The following is an 18,070-nucleotide window of genomic DNA, read 5'->3' as shown; positions in this document are numbered from 1 at the left end:
TGGAAGTGATAATTATTGTCACCAAGCCAGGTGTAATGGCGTGGAATTCTGTTGCTAAACACAGGACACTCGTGCACAAACTGCAGCAGCTCATTCTGCCAAAGCTTGTTTCACAAGCATTGCATCCACAGGAATTTCAAAAACTGCATTTTAATAAGGCTTTTAGTAAAAGGCATTTTACAGGATCCAAAAAATGGCATGAAAATTATATATTTATATAATAAAATATAATATTGTTACATATATGTGTATTATATATATATATATATATATATATATATATGAAGAGTTTAGATGCAAAAGCCTCTAAATGCCATTTGAAATTTTCTTCTTTAATGATGATTTTTATCAAACTTGTATATTTAAGTTCAGTAATTCACTTAAATAACAATTGATAGGTGATTATCATTGCCATTTAAGTGAAATTACTGAACTTAAATATGCAAGTTTTATAAAAATCATCATTAAAGAAGAAAATTTCAAATGGCATTTAGAGGCTTTTGCATCTGAACTCTTCATATATATATGTATTATATGATACACTATTTATAAAAACATTATGTATGTAACAGTAAGTAAGCCTGGAATTGCTGACGACTTGTTTCAGGAAGTTCAGAATCGATTCTTTCTTTTAGGAGACAATAACTCATTTATCGTGCACTTTAACCTTCGTAAAATTCATATGAATTGAGTGGTTTAGTCAAAACTTTTCATATATGATGAACAGGCTTTTTATTCACATTAGCGTAGCTGTCTGGAGGGACAGAAAGCTCTTAGATTTCATCAAAAATATCTTCATTTGTGTTCTGAAGATGAACGGAAGACTTACAGGTTTGGAACGACATGATTGTGAGTGTTAATGACGGCATTTTCATAGAAGGTAATATTTGAAAAAGCATAAAAGGTGCACTTTGTTAGTTCACTTTTTACAAAAACTTTTGCTGATAATTTACTCACCCCCATGTCTTCCAAGATGTCCACGTCTTTCTTTCTTCAGTCGAAAAGAAATTAAGGTTTTTGATAAAAACATGCAGGATTTTTCTCCATGGACTATACTGGGAACCAAACAGTTCAAGGTCCAAATGAGTTTCAGTGCAAACTGCAAACGGTTCAAGGGGCTTTAAACGATTCCAGACGATGAATAAGGCTCTTTATAGCAAAACGATCGCTCAAAACTTTAAGTTTAGCACAAATGATAAAAAGTGCTTGCCTTGCTCTGTTCTGTGATGCACATTCGTGACTCTCCTGTTCGAACTCGTTCATCAAAATGATCAAATCTTTTTTCAAGTCATTTGGTTCATTCTACGAACGAAATGAACGAATTGACTCGAAAAAAGATTTGTTCATTTTGATGAATGAGTTCGAACAGGAGAGTCACGAATGTACGTCACAGAGCAAGGCAAGCATTTGTGCTTATAAAACTTAAACTTTTTTATTTATTTTTTAACTGACCTATCGTTTCGCTAGATAAGATCCTTATTCATCCCTTTGAAGCTGCACTGAAACTCATGACCTTGAACGTTTGGTTCCCAGTGAAGTCCATTATATGCAGAAAAATCCTGGAATGTTTTTATCAAAAACCTTAATTTCTTTTCGACTGAAGAAAGAATGACATGGACATCTTGGATGACATGGGGGTGAGTAAATTATCAGCAAAAGTTTTTAAAAGTGAACTAATCCTTTATTGTAGTAGTTAAAGTAACTCAATTAGTTAAATTAGTTTTTAATATGATTAATTGAATATCAATAGTCTCAAAATTATGACATTTTTGTGTGATTTTTGAATACTGAATGCATGCAGGGAGATCAAAGTGCACTGTATTTGTGAAAAGCACCAAAGAGGTATGCACAAGAGGTACAGTAAGGGATACCTATGATTTATAAAATGTTGGTTCACAATTTAAATAATTATATTAGCGTCTACAACAACGCATAATATCCCTCTGTTTATGCAGCCCATTCTCACCCCCAAGGCGTCACTTAACTGACGCCTTGGGAAGCATTTGGACATGCTTCAATATCTGACGCTTTAGGCGCCCTTTAGCGTCAGTTAGATGACGCCCTAGGATCGCGTGTACCCTACCCCCACCCCACACCTAAACCTAACCGCGTCCTCTAACTGACGCTTTCCTTTAGCGTCAGTTAGATGACGCCGTAGGATCGCGTCATGTAAGTGACGCTAAAGGGCGCCTAAAACGTCAAATATTGAAGCATGGTCAAAGGTGACGCCTTGGGGTGAGAATGCGTTGGTTTATGATAACTCTGCAGTTTTGTGGTCTTCCCCTTTAAACTCTTTAAAGAAGGGTGAATTCTGATTTGCTGTCAATGTTTTTATCATTCATCAGCTGAAAAAAATCGTTCTGAAAGTGATTCAAATGTTATCGTTCCTCTATCGTTATATTTGTGGTGTCTGCTTTTATATTTAGAACGATTTTTGGAACTATATCTTTATCGTTATAGTTATCGTCCTTGGTGTGAATGGACAGTTACTTAGGTCAGGTGCAGCCAGATGTGGTCACTTTAAACTCGTATTGAATTCAAAAGAGTCATGTAAAGATTCCTCAAAAACTTTTGTGTAACATTGGAAAGAGAAGCATGCATACGGGAGGATAAGGACACAATAAAGGCACATTTGATGTACAATACAGGGCAATCTAAAAGATCAGTGGATCTCTGTACTGAATGAAACTCTATAGTCCTCTGAGTATTAGATGGGGGAACCTGAGAAACAGCGGTCACCACAACATCACTTTACATTCACATGAGGGTCAAGCTCCATCAGGCACGTCCAGCTAAGAATAGATGTGTGTGTGTGTGTGTGAGAGAGATTTTACCAAATGTGTATATTGCATATATCAAATGTTTTGACCAAAGACCTATTAAAGGTATTATAGCTACAACTTTAATTATTTTTTCATCAAAAGATAGTAAAATGAACAGTTAAAGTAGTAGGTGTATTTAAGCAACATGAAAAATGTGAAAACCATCCAAGACAATACATAGAATTATTTAATTGGCTTTCATAATCTGCATTAGTATCTTGCTATATACACGTGCATTAACTATTTTTTAAGATTTGGTTCATTTCACGATCTTTTCCGGTCCTCAGCTTCACCAACTGAAGAATTGCTTAATAAACACCTTGGCTATGATTGTAAAGAGTTTTCTCAATTTAAACGTTTTTTTGCAACAGAGCACTGCAGGTTGCAGGTCTGGAACTAATTATTTTTAAAATGACTTAATATTTCCAGGTGTCGCATGGTACTGAAGAAATCTTTTTACATTTTTTTATTGATAAAGGTTATTGTTTTCATGGCCTTCAATATAAACAATGTTTGTAGGGCAGTATCGGATCAGGATATGAAATAACATTTGTTAAATTCGCCATTTAGCTAAAATAAATAAATAAATAAATAAAATTGTGACTATTAGCTATTGTCCAACTCTATCATGCTGAATTTGCCATTTTTACCTGATCACTCTTAAATTATCACGTTTTTTTTTTTAGCACCAGCATATTGGACAAATTATTGTATAACCTTTAAAAAGTCTAAAAAGTCTTTCAAATGTTGAAAATATTAGCCTATATTAAATAATTTTCCATTTTTTATACATCTGATCTGTTGAAATCTGTAACGATCACGATAGGCTACAATAACAAAAGAACTAAATTTCTTATCTCAAATAGCTATGTGTTCATCAAACGAATCGTTATTGGAACTGCACTGTAAGGAATCGGTCAATAATTCTCATCCCATGTGAGAAACATGAAGACGCGGGCTCGACTGCCTGTGAGCGCCCGCCTCTGGAGGACATGCGCCGGGGACTCGACACACACGTGATCCGCTCGACACAATCCAGTATGGCGGAACCCGTCAGTGAGTGGATCCGTCGTTGGCGCGCTCTCCAACGGGAATAAAGTCCGGAGTGTTGCGTCCGATCGCGGCGGAGCTTCGGAAAGGTGAGAAGCGACGATTCGCATGCGTTACCCTGTGATTTTTTCATTAAATGCAGCGATCATTTTCAGTAAGAGAAAGAAACTTGTGGGCGATCAGATGAAACAATCAAAACAGTGTGTGTGTGTGTGTGTGTGTGTGTGTGTGTGTGTGTGTGTTGAATCGTAACTCGGAGTAGTTGTATCACGTTTCATTTTCTGTGTGTATGCGTTTACTTCATAGCTGCTGGAGAATCATAAAGGCACATTTTTAAAAGTCTGATATTTTAGATTATAAAATTAAGGCATATTACTCAACAATGGCCGTTCCACAAATTGTGTGATCTTTTCTGATTTTGATTTTTTTTTGAAAGGTTTGAACATTTTGTGTCAGAAAACGTTTGAAAGTGTGTGTATATATCTCAGATGGGCTGTATTGTACTCTTATGTTGACTTTATGTTTGCATGTTTTCATAGCAGTGCTTTGGTTTGACAGTTTAGATTTGACATAATGTTGACAGTTGACTGTATGACAGTCGTCAGCTTTTCATTGTCATTCTTTACACATAATTCATGAGGGAGATTTTAGTACCTGGTAGTTTTGTGTACCTTGAATGAGTCAAATCCCCAGTGGTTGATAAAAAAAAAATTAAAATAAAATGCTACATTGTTTTAACTCCTGGTTAAACATTATAGATATACACAGTATCATGTTTCCCGTGGAGTTCCAAGCTATAAACAGCGTGTTCCTTATTGTCAATGGAAGTTCTGACGTCATATGCATAACTGATGATTCTTGTCAGTTATGCATCACTTAAAGGGATAGTTCACCAAAAAAAAAAAAAAAAATGAAAATGAAAATTCTGTCATCATTTACTTACCCTCATGTTATGAGTTTCTTTCTTCTGTTGAACACAAAAGAAGATACTTTAAAAAATGTTGGTCACCAGACAGATTAACCAGGAGATTAAACGTTGCTGGGGTGTATTATTTATGTTAGGTTGAAATTTTTGTTTTTGTGCTTTTAAAACGGTCTTGACGTAAACGACCAAACAGAACATGAGGGCTGACGAGTTCCCTGGGCTTGTTTTGATGTTCTGAGCTGAGTCATGCCGGCTGCGTTGTCCGGTGGTGGTGGTTATATCACGCTGTTGGTCTGGGCTGCTGTCACACGTAGCTGGTGGTTGAAGTTCTAACATGTGGCATCATGCACAGGCATATAAATCCAGGCTTTAATCACAGCCTGTAGGAAACTCGCTCGTCTTTCCACATTTCGGCTCTCAAGGACCGGCGCTCAGACCTTGTAAATTCCAGGCCCCACAGGAAGAAGGTCAAAGCTGCCTTCCGAGAACTTGGCATCAGTGGAGAGTTAATCTAGTTTTGCTTGACCCTAGTTGTGCACTTTTGGAAACCAAAAAAATAATTTGCACATTTTGTGTGGGTTTGTGCTTTTTAAAATATTTTTACTATTTTTTTTTGTTGTTGCCAATTTTCACTCCAAAAATCCATTAAGATTTTCAGTTTTTCATTATTTTCATGGCAATTAAATACCATTGTCCATCTCTCATGTCTAAGTAATATCACTCCATTACTGTAATTCAAAAATAACTAAAAACAAATTTAAAATCATTGTACTGGCTTTATATTTGCTTACTTAAAATGTTACAGTTATGAGAATCTGATGAAAATATCCAGATGCATGATGGTATGAGAATTTATGGTTGGATTTATGAAAATAAAAAGCATAAAACAAATAATGGTTGTAAAAAAATGTATAGATTAAAAAGATTTTTTTTTTAAATTTCTTATTAGTTTGTTTTGATTGTTTGGATTAACTAGTAGAATTCATGCACGTAATGCTAATCCAATTACTCATGAGTAAACTAGATCCATATACCCTACTGTTTAAAAGCTTTCGTTTTTCAAGGATCATTAAATTCATAAAAAGTGACAGTTAAGCCTTTTTACAATGTTATAAAAATAATTCTATTTAAAAAAATGCTGATTTTTGAACAGTCAAACGAATCCTGATAAAAACGAATCACTGTTTCCACTAAATATTAAGCAGCTCAACTGTTGATAATAATAAGAAATGTTTCTTGAACATATTAGAGTGATCATGTGACATTCAAGACTGATGCTTTGCTTTGTCATCACAGGTTCAAAACTGATATATTTCTAAATATTACCACTTATTTTACCGATCAAAAAATGCAAGCTTGTTGAGGAGACAAACTCCAAACTTGAATGTTTTTTTCATAATTTGCCATTAAGTTCGCATCTCTTCTCATGTGCTAACAGTTTAACTGTGAGCTTGCCATAATGATTGACATTCTCCTCAACTCGTAGAGACTCGTCTATGGTTGAATAATTATTGATCTCATACAGCACCTCTCAATGAAAGCTAAAGTGAATAAGTTTCTCCCCTTGAAACGCATTGTCAGTGGACGCACAGGCATCATTTATCCTGTGCTTCTCTCTCCACAGATCCAATCTGTGTGGCTTGGCGAAGTAGGATTCTGAAAAACGACAGCGCTTAGTGAATGTGACTAAATGGCAATGTTTAGGCCCACGCTTTATATAGTCTCAAATAACAATTTAAATCAGTTTGAGACCCTCGCTAATCAATTCTACTCCTTAGGGTACGTAATTAACAGTGCTGGATGACTCATGGAGATTGGCAGATTGCACCGTTAGCCGCATCTGTGACTGAAGAGAAAAGAGAGCGAGAGTTTGGTTCCTAGGGAAAGTGTTAACGGAGACGGGGCGTAACTGTAGGTGGGAAATGCGGCTGGACAGATGACAAGTGTGACTGGCGATCCGTGGAAAGGTTGTCCCCTAACTGGAAAATTGGATGTTTGTCACAAGCAGTGTTATTTAGAGGATTGTCTTAATGCCCCTGAGGGCTTGTGTTGTCTGCTAAGTCTCTGGATACTTGTAGGATGCTGCTTCTTCCTAAAAACAACGTTTTGTCATTATATTCATACTCGAGTATGAATTATATTATTATATTATTATATATTATATTCATACTCGACTAATATTCATATTATGAGAGATTGCACAGAATGTGCAAGCTGCTCTTTTCCATACAGTGAAAATGAATGATGAGTGAATCAACATTTGAATGAATATTGGCTTAAATCCAGTCCATTCCTCATATAATGCTTCCATGTGACTCCATGAGACTGGAATACATTCCAAGAGTCATATGGATTGCTATTTTTCTTCTGTTATAGTGCTATTTTGTCCTTTGTTTCACTTTCATCTTAAAGAAACGTTTAACTCGCACGCCTCGGAACTTAGTCTGCACGACTTATTGAATAAAATCAGAATTGCGATCTTGCTTTGTGTGATTATCAAATAGCAAAGGCTCTGATTTAATGAAATATAGCGTGGAGCTGTGTTCTTTAAACCCAACAGCTCATGATCCAGTGTTTTCAGCGTTTTTTTCATTTTATTTTAATATCTTTAACTAGTTAAAATATTATTATAATAGTAATATTGCTATAATTCACATTTTTGGCCAAATTGTACAATCATGTTAATTGCAATTGCAATTTTAAATTTTCTTAAATAGCCTACTTTTTGATGTTGTTAGGTTTAGGTAATTAGGTAAAATTAAGTAATTTCATCATATATTAATTTTGTTTAGTAATAAAAAGTAATTTTATTAGTAATAATGGTATTATTATTATAGTTATGTTGAATGATATTCTCACATTTTTGCCCAGTACAAACAAGCACAGCAATGGCATTTTAATCACAATCACAATTGAAAAATTTCTTAATCTCTTTTTAGTAATATTTCTTAAATTAAAATTTTGTTTAGTAAAGCAAATATTAATAATAATAACAGCAGTGATAATACTTAGTTATATCATCTCTTATTTTTGGCCAAATTGTTCAAACAAGCACAACAAAGACATTTTAATCGCAATTGCAAATTAAAATTGTCTTAATATAAATGATCTTTTTAGTAATATTTCTAATTTTAATATTTTTTAAGTAAAATATATCATTAATAACAATATTATTATTATTATAATCATATTGCTGTATAATCTCAATGTTTTTTGCCAAAGCAAAGGCATTTTAATTGCATTTGCAATTTTTATATTCCCATCACCCCTCCAAATCATCACATTTTAATTTCATTATACAGAAAAGAACAATAAATAGCCTAGTCGTTGTGCTCCACAGAAGAAACAAATTCATCTAGGTTTGGAACGACACAAGGATGAGTAAATGATGACAGACTTTTCATTTTTGGGTATTAGATTCAATGGTTAGTGTGCTGTCGCCTCAGTGTGGAATCGTTTGGTGTCCGTGTCACTTTTGGATTGTTTAAGCGCCCATTCGCTTTTCCATTGTGCTCTGGGAGAACTTGGCGAGGCTTCACTTGGCAGGGTTCATTTGGCAATCCGCGTTTGTCCGAAACCCAAGATTGCAATAATGAAAAGCTTGTCTGTTTGTGTGATGGGTTTAATGAAAACGAAGTGTTTGTTGGTCAAGGTGGCAACCTCATCGTCACCTGACTGTGACCCTTGCAGTCCTAGCGGAGGACACAACAGGCGAGGGAAAGTGAGTGATGATTGTTTCGCCAAGACAGGCACACAGTCGCAAGGCTCATTTCCTGATCTCTGTTTATCTGGAAACAGTCAGGCCTGTATGAAAATGGAGATGTTGAATTCTTGATACTCATCTGACTATTTAAGGAATAGTTGACCCTAAAATACAAACTCTCTCCGTATTTACTCACACTCATGCTGTTGTTTTCTCCACCCGAGGAATGGATGAGGTGAATTTTTTTTATTTTTTTATCTCATGTATCTTTTCCAACGGTACATACACACTCTAAAAAAATGCTGGATTAAAAACAACCCAAGTTGGTTGAAAATGGACAAACCCAGCAAACGAGTTGTTTTAACTCAGCGGTTGGGTTAAACGTTTGTCCAAGTTGCTGGGTAGTTTTATTTAACTATTGTTCAAAAATTACTGTATTGTTCGCTTAAAATGTTGAAAATGAACATTATTAATAGGTTTTATAGATGAACATTTATTAATAAGTTTGATGGTTAATAATTAAACAATAAACATTTATTTAAATGCTTATTAATAAATGTTCACCTTTTGATTATTAGTGTTACATCTAGTTATTATGTGTCTGATTTTTAATTTCTGGTTCATTTTATGCTAGTAATTTTTAAACAATAGTTGGGTTAAAAAAAACTGTGCAGCATGTTGGGCAAACATTTAAGTTAAAACAACCGAATCACTGAGTTTGTCCATTTTTAACCCAACTTGGGTTGTTTTTAACACAGCATTTTTAGAGTGTAGTGTTCATTGGTGTCATGCTCCAAAATATACATTAATAAACACTTGTTTGAGCACTCATATAGACAATATATGGTCCAATATAGACAAACCCAGCCATTGGGTTAAATTTTTTAATTATATCTTTAACCCGATGGCTGGGTTAAAACAACATAGCATTTTTAGAGTGAGGGATAGTTCACCCAAGAATGAAACTGTCATCATTTACTCACCCTCATTTCATTCCTTTCATGGAACATGGAGATATTTTGATGCCAAATGTCTTGAGTGTGTTTTTCTCCCCCTATGCAGTTTTAAGTCAGTTGGAATTTGGAATCCTAATCATTCTTCAAATACGGATAGATGCGACATGAGTGTGAGTCAATGTTGAACGAATGGGAAATATTTCTTTAAAGAACCACTAATGCGTGATATCATCTCATTCAAGTTGGAAAAATTTTCAAATGTATTCCTATACAAATATATTAGGCCTATATGATTTCATAAGCACTACTACTAAGGTCTTGTTCTCTTGGAGCTTGATGACAGCCAGTTTTGTTTAGTATTATTTTATATAGTTACAGTTTTTTATTTACATTTTGAATTGGCTCTTATTTTTAGGAATTTTATTACTATTTATGTTTCTTTTTTTCCTTTTTTTTAGTTTTAGTTAAATTTAGTTCAATTTGTATGAATTTCCAGTTCCAGTTTGTGCTTCGACTTGAACTTCCGTTAGTTTCCAAAGCAACGTTTCCCATTTTGTTTAGTTTTTCATCTTAAGGCCTGTTTACACCGGGATGAATTTCGTGCACGATATTCGCCGACGTTTAACGCCTCGTGACTAAACAAAGGGCGCCATTGTGAGTGTGCACACCCATAGATATCTATATAAAGTCTAGATATGTCGTCCACGCTGCTGGCCAATGGAGGTCGACGTCTGCACCTGGCGGCCATCTTGTCACAGGCAGCTCTCTCACTCGTAAAATTGTGTTAATGCTACATGTACTATTTAAATGACCATAACTTGCTCAATTTTCTACCGATTTTCAAACGATTTGGTTTGTTATAAACGTCAGAGATGTAGTTATGACACTGCATACTTATGAATAAAAAGTGTATAAATAAATAATCATCCAGATAATTATAGCCACGTTAATAACGTTTGTAAGAAACCAAACCGTTTGTAAATCCGTCAAGATTTCAACGAGATAAGAGTATTTGTGTTCGTGCTGACCACTCATCTTACATCAGCTTGCCTGTGACAAGATGGCCGCCGGTGATGACGATGGAAACTCCGCCTTAACACATCTAGCCTTTATATACATATCTATGTGCACACCGACGTGGAAAACGCCATGCGTAAAAGCGTAATTTTTTTTAAAAAAACCTCAGGTTGTTTTTTTTAGTTTGACGTGCCACGTCAATAAACTATCCTACCAATGAGATTGGTGCTTTTGCTCACGTGTTTGGAGCTTCTGAATTTACACTAAAAAACAACTTGGGGGCGCTCAAACACCAAACGGTCTTGCCGAGCACACGGAGAAGAAGATCTACGCCAAGTAGCGTCGCCGTCTACACTGCCAGGAAGAAATAAGACGAGGAAGATGCAAGGCAAGATGAATGCTGGTCTCGTTGGTGTTAGAACATAAAGAACTATGACAAACGCGACAGCGACTACAAACATCTTCTTGATAAAAGAAAACTGTTATGGAGTGGTATTGCAGAGCAAATGAGCGCCCTCTAATGTCGCTTGGGTGTGAAAACAAAAAATACGGTGAATAACGTGCGGCGATATTTGTCCTGGTGTGTACGGCCCTTTAATATGTTGTTTTATTTTAGCTTACTGGAAAAGCTGCTACTGAATAAGTTCTGTCGTGTTCCTTACGAAAGAAGAAAAGCTTATGAATTTGGAACGCCATGAGGGCAAGTAAATAATGACAGAATTTTTATTTTTCAGCTGAACTAATTCCTTTAATGAACACTTACTGCATCAAATGACTGGTTAAAACATACGCAATCTGTTGCTCACCATCCCATTTTTTTAACATGCCTTGCACTAGTTTACTCTGCCAAAACAAGACGTCAGTGGTTGAGCGAATTCCTTAATGGAGCATTTGGCCATAGTGGCATGAGAGTGGCTTTAATGGCACAGAACACGGTACCACCACGTCAGTCCTGGAAAGAAACGCTGAAAATCACTGGCTGTCTGCTAGTAGATGTGGAGTTCCTTTGCAATACGGTTCCCTCAAAAGCTGTGCAACTTTGTCATTTTAATGGAATGTGACACACAGAGCTTTAGCCGAGGCATTGGGATAAAAGAGTTCCCAAAGACATTGCTTTCTTTGTTGATTCTCAGCTTAGACTAACTCATGTTAAACAGTAAATGTTCACTCTCATCAAAGCAGAGTCATTTAAGCATTCATTAGCTCTTCTAGTGCGGTCGGTGTAATGGCGAACTGATATTATATTCGTCCTCCTGGTGTTTGGTCCTGTAGCGTACATGAGTGAGTATTGTACAAACACAGGCGACGTCCTGTCATATTGGATTGGGTGTCGTTTTCCTGCTGAGCTCTTCTGTTCGGGCCTGTCAGCCCGTGTCAGATCTGCTCTTCTGTGATGGTCACTCTAGACGGCTGACCGGCCCGCCATGTTTGGGTTTGTTTTGTCCCAGACGGGATGATGTAAGACTGAAATGCCGCTGAGAGTTTATGAGTCTCTTTCGTTTCCCTCAGGTTAAACCCGCACCCCCAGACATGAGCAGTCAGGGCCAGTGGACGCTTGACCGACTTTGGCTGATTTTTGTCCCGAAGTGATCTGTTAACATTGGGCCCCGCTTCCTTGACACACTTTTATGTAAAACTAGGCCACCATTCCTATTCCTGTTTATAAAAATGTCTTAATGTGTACGTCTAGTTGTTATGTATTGGAGGGTTCCCAAAATCTCGGAAAACCTAGAATAAGTCTATATATCAGGTTATTAATAACAAATATGAAGTTATTAACCTAAATACCAATATATTGAAATGAAAACATGTAAAAAGTATTTGATAACCCGAAAAAGTAAACTTTTTCTTCTTTCCTTGGCGATTATTATCATTTTCTTATGATTTTTTTCTTTGATACATTTTTAAATACAATTTAAGCTATGGCTGGCTTGACTACCCACCTTCATACTGTAATAACAAGTAATCGACAAGTTAACGATACTGAGACTGTAGAAAGGAGGAGACTGTAATATTTATATTTGTTTTTTTTATATTTATCACTATATATGATGTTTATTAGGGCTCTCAAACGTAAATAAAAATAAAATAAAAATAAAAATTTTTCTACAATATAGTTAATATATAGTAAATACTTGTCATGAGTCTAAAGGTTCATGATAAGACCAACCACAACTGAAATATTAAAATTACGTTACATTTTTTTATTGTTAAATAATATAAATATTAGGGCTGTCAAACGATTAATCGTGATTAATCGCATCCAAAATAAAAGTTTGTGTTTACATAATATATGTGGGTGTACTGTGTATAATTATTTTGTATATATATATAAATACACACATGCATGTATATTTAAGAAAAAAATATTATTTATATATAAAATATTTATATATATAATACAAATTATATATAAATCTATATACAGCATATACATGAAAATGTTTCTTAAATATACAAGCATGTGTGTGTATTTAGATATATAAAATAATTATGCACAGTGCACCCATATATTATGTAAATACAAACTTTTATTTTGGATGCGATTAATCACGATTAATTGTTTGACAGCCCTAATATTTATATTATTTAACAATAAAAAATGTAACGTAATTTTAATATTTCAGTTGTGGTTGGTCTTATCATGCACCTTTAGACTCATGACAAGTATTTACTATATATTAACTATATTGTAGAAAATGTTTTATTTTCTGTATATACTAAAATACTAAAGTACTAAAATATTACAGAAATAATACATTAAAAAAATTCTATTAATATATATAAAAAAAGTATTTTTTTAATTTAACTACTATACTATATATATAGTATTTTTTAAATGTATTTCTGTAATATTTTAGCTGTGGATGTGTTGCATGCATCTTCAGACTATGTCATATTACAAATTCATAATATTGTATTATTATTTGTCTTGACCTGAAATTTCCCAATCATTCCAAAGCCAATATTTTGGTATCGAGCCAAATCTAGTGCACTTTCATACGTCAGAAACCCGTCTTAGACAGAAATGTTTCATTTAAATCCATTGTGTGTGTGCGCGTTATCTTATCATCTATCAGAAGATGTTTTTTTCATCCTGTGTTAGAAGACGCCACTGACACTTGAGAAGAATGACAATGATCTTGTACGTGTCGTGAGCAACATGACTGAAATAACAAACATAGTGTGATGGCCAGCGAGCATGAAAACCAGCCGCTTGAAAAGATCAACACTTACATGCAGTTAACATGTTTTGACAGCTATACGGGGCATTGTCAATTCAAGAGAAAGCCCTTCACTAAAATAGGTCTGAGCTGAGAATAGCAGCGGTACTCCGGGGGGAAACGTCTCCTTCCTTGCGGCTCTTCAAATGCCACTTTGACTTTTATATCAGGGGTTTCCCTCAAGTCAACCCTGCGTCACTGCGGTTCTCACGGTCACGCTGGTCTTGCTGCCGGGGCCATTTGTGGTTTGGGACGAATGTAGTCGGTCAGCGATCTCTGAGCCGTGAGGGAGAAAGTGACTGAGCTGTAGTGTTCAGTTCGGGTCAGGGAGGAAGCTCACTCCATTAAACACTCTCAGGAAAACATTACGCCTCATGTAGACGGACAGAACTGCAAATGATGTTAGAGAAGTGGGTTTCTTTGGCAGCTCTTAAAGGTGAAGTGTGGGTAATTTTTGTGAAACTTCTGTTTTCCACTGTTCAAGCACTGTTCAGTAAAATGGTTCATTCACTGAATTTAAAGGGGCAGTAACTCTTTTAAAATGGTTCTTTTTAATGAACGAAAAATAATTACAGTAGTTGGTCTAAAATAATGCGTTGGTTTGTTATTATGTGTAAAATAAAAAATGGAGTGAGTGGATTTTTACCGCCTGAAAAGGTTCTGTTTTTTATCATATGTTAGGGTGTATTCACACCAGGAAAGTCCGATAGTTCACTTGCTTTGGTTCGGTCCAAATAAATTATTATTATTATTTTTTTTGGTACGGTTCGCTTTCACACTGCTCTTTTTGCAAGTGAACCAAAATTTGTAAACCAAACCACACGTGTGCTTAGGTCGTCCATTCATTGGACAAGGATTCTCAAGGGAAATCAGGAAGTGCAAAAAAGGCTCAGCATGGAGATATTTCCATATATTTCATACTGCAATATTTGTTCTTTTACTAATTTTGTGTTAATTATGTACAAACGCAATATGAAGAAACTAATGAGTATCAATGATACAATGTCATCTATACGAAGTTGTAATTCGGATTTTGAGAAGACGACGAGTGTAACGTTTGAGTGGCTCTATAAACGCGGGGAAATACGACAACTCTCGTCTCTCGTGCATCTTTTCATTCGACCACCTTTTTTTTTATCTCTGGGCAACATCTCAACTTTGCGTTACAAGTGGCACTGCACAGAAGACGGAGAAGGTATAAAGTTTTCATTCATAGAGAGGGGCTATGTTCACTCATTCAAATAATGAGATTCTTATTGTGTACTAACAAGTGCTGTCAATGTTAACGCTTGCGATTAAGTTTGTCCAGTTTAACGTAAATTAACGCATCATCATCCTCGTATTGTAACTATCCTTACATTAATAATAATAATAATTCATTACATTTATATAGAATTTTTCTCGGCACTTTAAGGGGGAAACTCGTCAACCACTACCAAAAGGTGGTGAACTGCAAATGATATTTTTTTTTGCATCTTTGCGCGATTAGACATTCACACACGACGCGCAGAAAGACGTGCAGAAAGACGCGCAATATTCTCTTTCGACGCAGTGCTTTCTTGCAATTGGGTCGGTTCATGTTCACACCGTAAACGAACCGTACCAGAGTTCGTTTGGAACCGTACCGAGACCACCTCTTCAGCTGGGTCTCGGTTCGGTTGTTTGGTCCGCACCCGAGTTCGATTGCTGTATTCACACCTGCCCAAAAGGTCCGGACCAAGGGGGCAAACGAACTAGAGTTCGATTCAATCGAACCAAACAAGGCAGGTGTGAATACACCCTTAATTTAAAAAAAAAATATATTGTATAATATGACTTCTTGTTTATATTTGTTTTGTTTTTTTTGTATTTAGGCCATCCTTAAAAATATTTTGGTTTGCAGTAACAGCAATTTTTTTTAAAAAAAGGGTCGGTAGGTAGGTCTATATTTTTTTTTCCAAGATTCAGTGTAAAAAAAAAAGGTACAATTTTGGAGATGGTGATCGTGAATTTTAAAAAAAAATGCATATTGTGACGTCACTGACTGGGTCTTCAAACTGTGCATCCACCGCTAGGTGTTAATGCAAAATACGACCAGTTACATTTTAGGCTAGTCACAAAATGTATAAAATATCATAGTATGCATATATACATGAGATAAGCAAAAACAAGTACAAACACATGGTCAAACAAAGAATACAATTAAACAAAGATACAAATTAGCCTATATACACAGTGCTTTAATTTCAGGAAGGTCTAAAATTAGCTACTTTTCAGTTAAGTCTGTCGCTCTCTCTGAAAAGAAATTTAATTTAGCTAGTAATCAAATGTAAAATGACACTGCATAGTTTATCATAGTTAGATTAATGCTAATTAAAGTTTAAGTTATTCATTCAAGAGCTGTGAGTGATTTGTATCTGCCTTTTGTTGTTTGATTCGCATTGGCTCAATCGTCACGTTTATTAGACTACTGCCCCTTTAAGACCGAATGCAGAACTCTACTGTAATAGATGACTGATGCACCATCATTTTCTCCCAACTATTTACGTCCAATTAAGACATAAACTGTGTTTAAATGAATCTCAGAGCAGGTCATTTTATATTTTATGTATATTTGATGGTTTAGATGCGCACATGAAGCCCAAAATGAGGCGATAGCCTACTTTTCTTGTCTCGTTTTAGTGCATTTCGGAGCGCGCGTCGTGAACAACGTCTCTTGCGCAGACTTTTGTGCTTTTAGTAGCTCTTTTAATGATTGAACGCGTCCGCAGTTTAGCAACAGTACAGACTGCATTTTACAACAATCACCGATCGTGCTGATTCTGACGGTACGTTTGGGTTTTAGGAAGAAATGACAGCGCAACGCTGTGAAGGGAAGGAAGTTGCGCTAGACAGAATGCGTCTGTAATGGTTTCATCTCAAATGTCTTCTTTTTATAATCTTTGAAAGCGGAAATCTAAAATATAATTAGAATAATATCCCAGATCTAAAGTGTAACCACGTTTTGTCCTCATTGTCACTCATTAAGCAGGGCTGTCGTGCTGTGCGCGCTGTGGCTCCGGGTGAGAGATCGCTCTTCTGGACTGCGAATAGCAAAATTGCATCACAGACAAATTGTTTAATATTTTTATTATAGAAATGGTTGATATTCAGCCCCGTTGCCCTTTTAATACCGGGTACCAAGCGGGAACACTGAAACGAGCGAACGTAAGCCATATAGTGACACGCGTAACGTTAAACCAATGGTGTAGACATAATCTGATGACTATGACGCCACGGGTTTTTATTTAAGAAAGAACGTAGCCTACGTTTGTAGGCTATGTAGACACAAGCAACTTTCACAATACTAACTAAAATATAATAAATATTATTTTATTGAATTTGAATTAGTCGTTTGAAGAGTAAAAAAAAAATCGGTCGGTCTGAACGCAGGTTACAACCGGCAAATCGGTCGGACTAAAAGGAAAAAAATAAAATAAAATTGGGTCGGCCCTAAATTGACAGGGTCGGTCGGGTTACGGCAAGCAAGAATATTTTTAAGGGTGGCCTTATATGATGTTTGTATTTTTGTAAATGAATTTTTGCCATGAAAATAGCTCTGACTGCTGACATGGCATGAAATAAAATAATCTGGATTTTTACCAGTACAGTTTGTGTACATACACAAATATGTTAAATAAACAAAATAAAGAAATTGCATTAAGGAACCTGAATCCTTAAATGGAATCATAATCACAACCAAAATCGTTACATGCATTGATAAAAATATTATAAATAGCTGTTTCTTCAGCTGGACACTTTACATAAAATTCTTTGCACAAATATGTCATTGTGGCTTGAGTCTCCGCCCTCGCTTTTTCACATTTAATCGAGATCCTTACCCACTGTGTCCGTGCACGTCCACTTTCGCTCTTTGTTTATTGCGCTCACGGGCGCCATGTGAGACATGTGATGACAGCAAGTGCAAAAGCCTGCCGGAAGAACTGGAACTAAACTCCCTCCAGTACTGTACATGTAATCCACGCCACCTGGCCCCTGTGAGAAACCATAGTTACTTTCAGAGGAAAACTGGAAAATCAGACGTCCCGTAAAGATTGTGTGTGGTTCTTCGGAGACGTGCTTCTCTAAAACAAAACAGATTTATAGACTAATATGCTTCACTTAATTCTGGGTCCTGTGATGCAACACCTTTTTCTGGTGTGCGCGGAAAAATTCACGTCAGCTTCGGGAGTTGCAAAGATTAAATCACATTTTCTTGGCATGTTTAATTGGGATTGAGTACTTGCAGTGTGGGATTTTTAGAGGGCATTGATGTGTGGTTTGGATTGGTCTCTTTTTAACGCAGGCATGCCCTGTGTGATGTTTCCCTCGTCTCAGCAGGTTTTTCAAATGGG

General features: G+C 35.8%; 1 protein-coding gene across 1 annotated transcript in view; it reads left to right on the top strand.

The window, feature by feature from the left end:
- Positions 1 to 3,826: 3,826 nt before the first annotated feature.
- hdac4 (histone deacetylase 4) overlaps positions 3,827 to 18,070 on the top strand; it is a 263,249-nt gene continuing 249,005 nt past the window's right edge. The window contains exon 1 of the mRNA XM_089133394.1: positions 3,827 to 3,961. The gene's annotated coding sequence lies outside the window, so the exon portion shown is untranslated. The remainder of the gene's footprint in view (positions 3,962 to 18,070) is intronic.

The sequence above is a fragment of the Pimephales promelas genome, chromosome 7 (genome assembly GCF_988280905.1).
Source record: "Pimephales promelas chromosome 7, fPimPro1.hap1.1, whole genome shotgun sequence".
In the NCBI taxonomy this organism is placed as follows: Eukaryota; Metazoa; Chordata; class Actinopteri; order Cypriniformes; family Leuciscidae; genus Pimephales; species Pimephales promelas.
The sequence above is the reverse complement of the archived record's forward strand: the minus strand, read 5'-3'. Positions and strand labels throughout refer to the sequence as shown.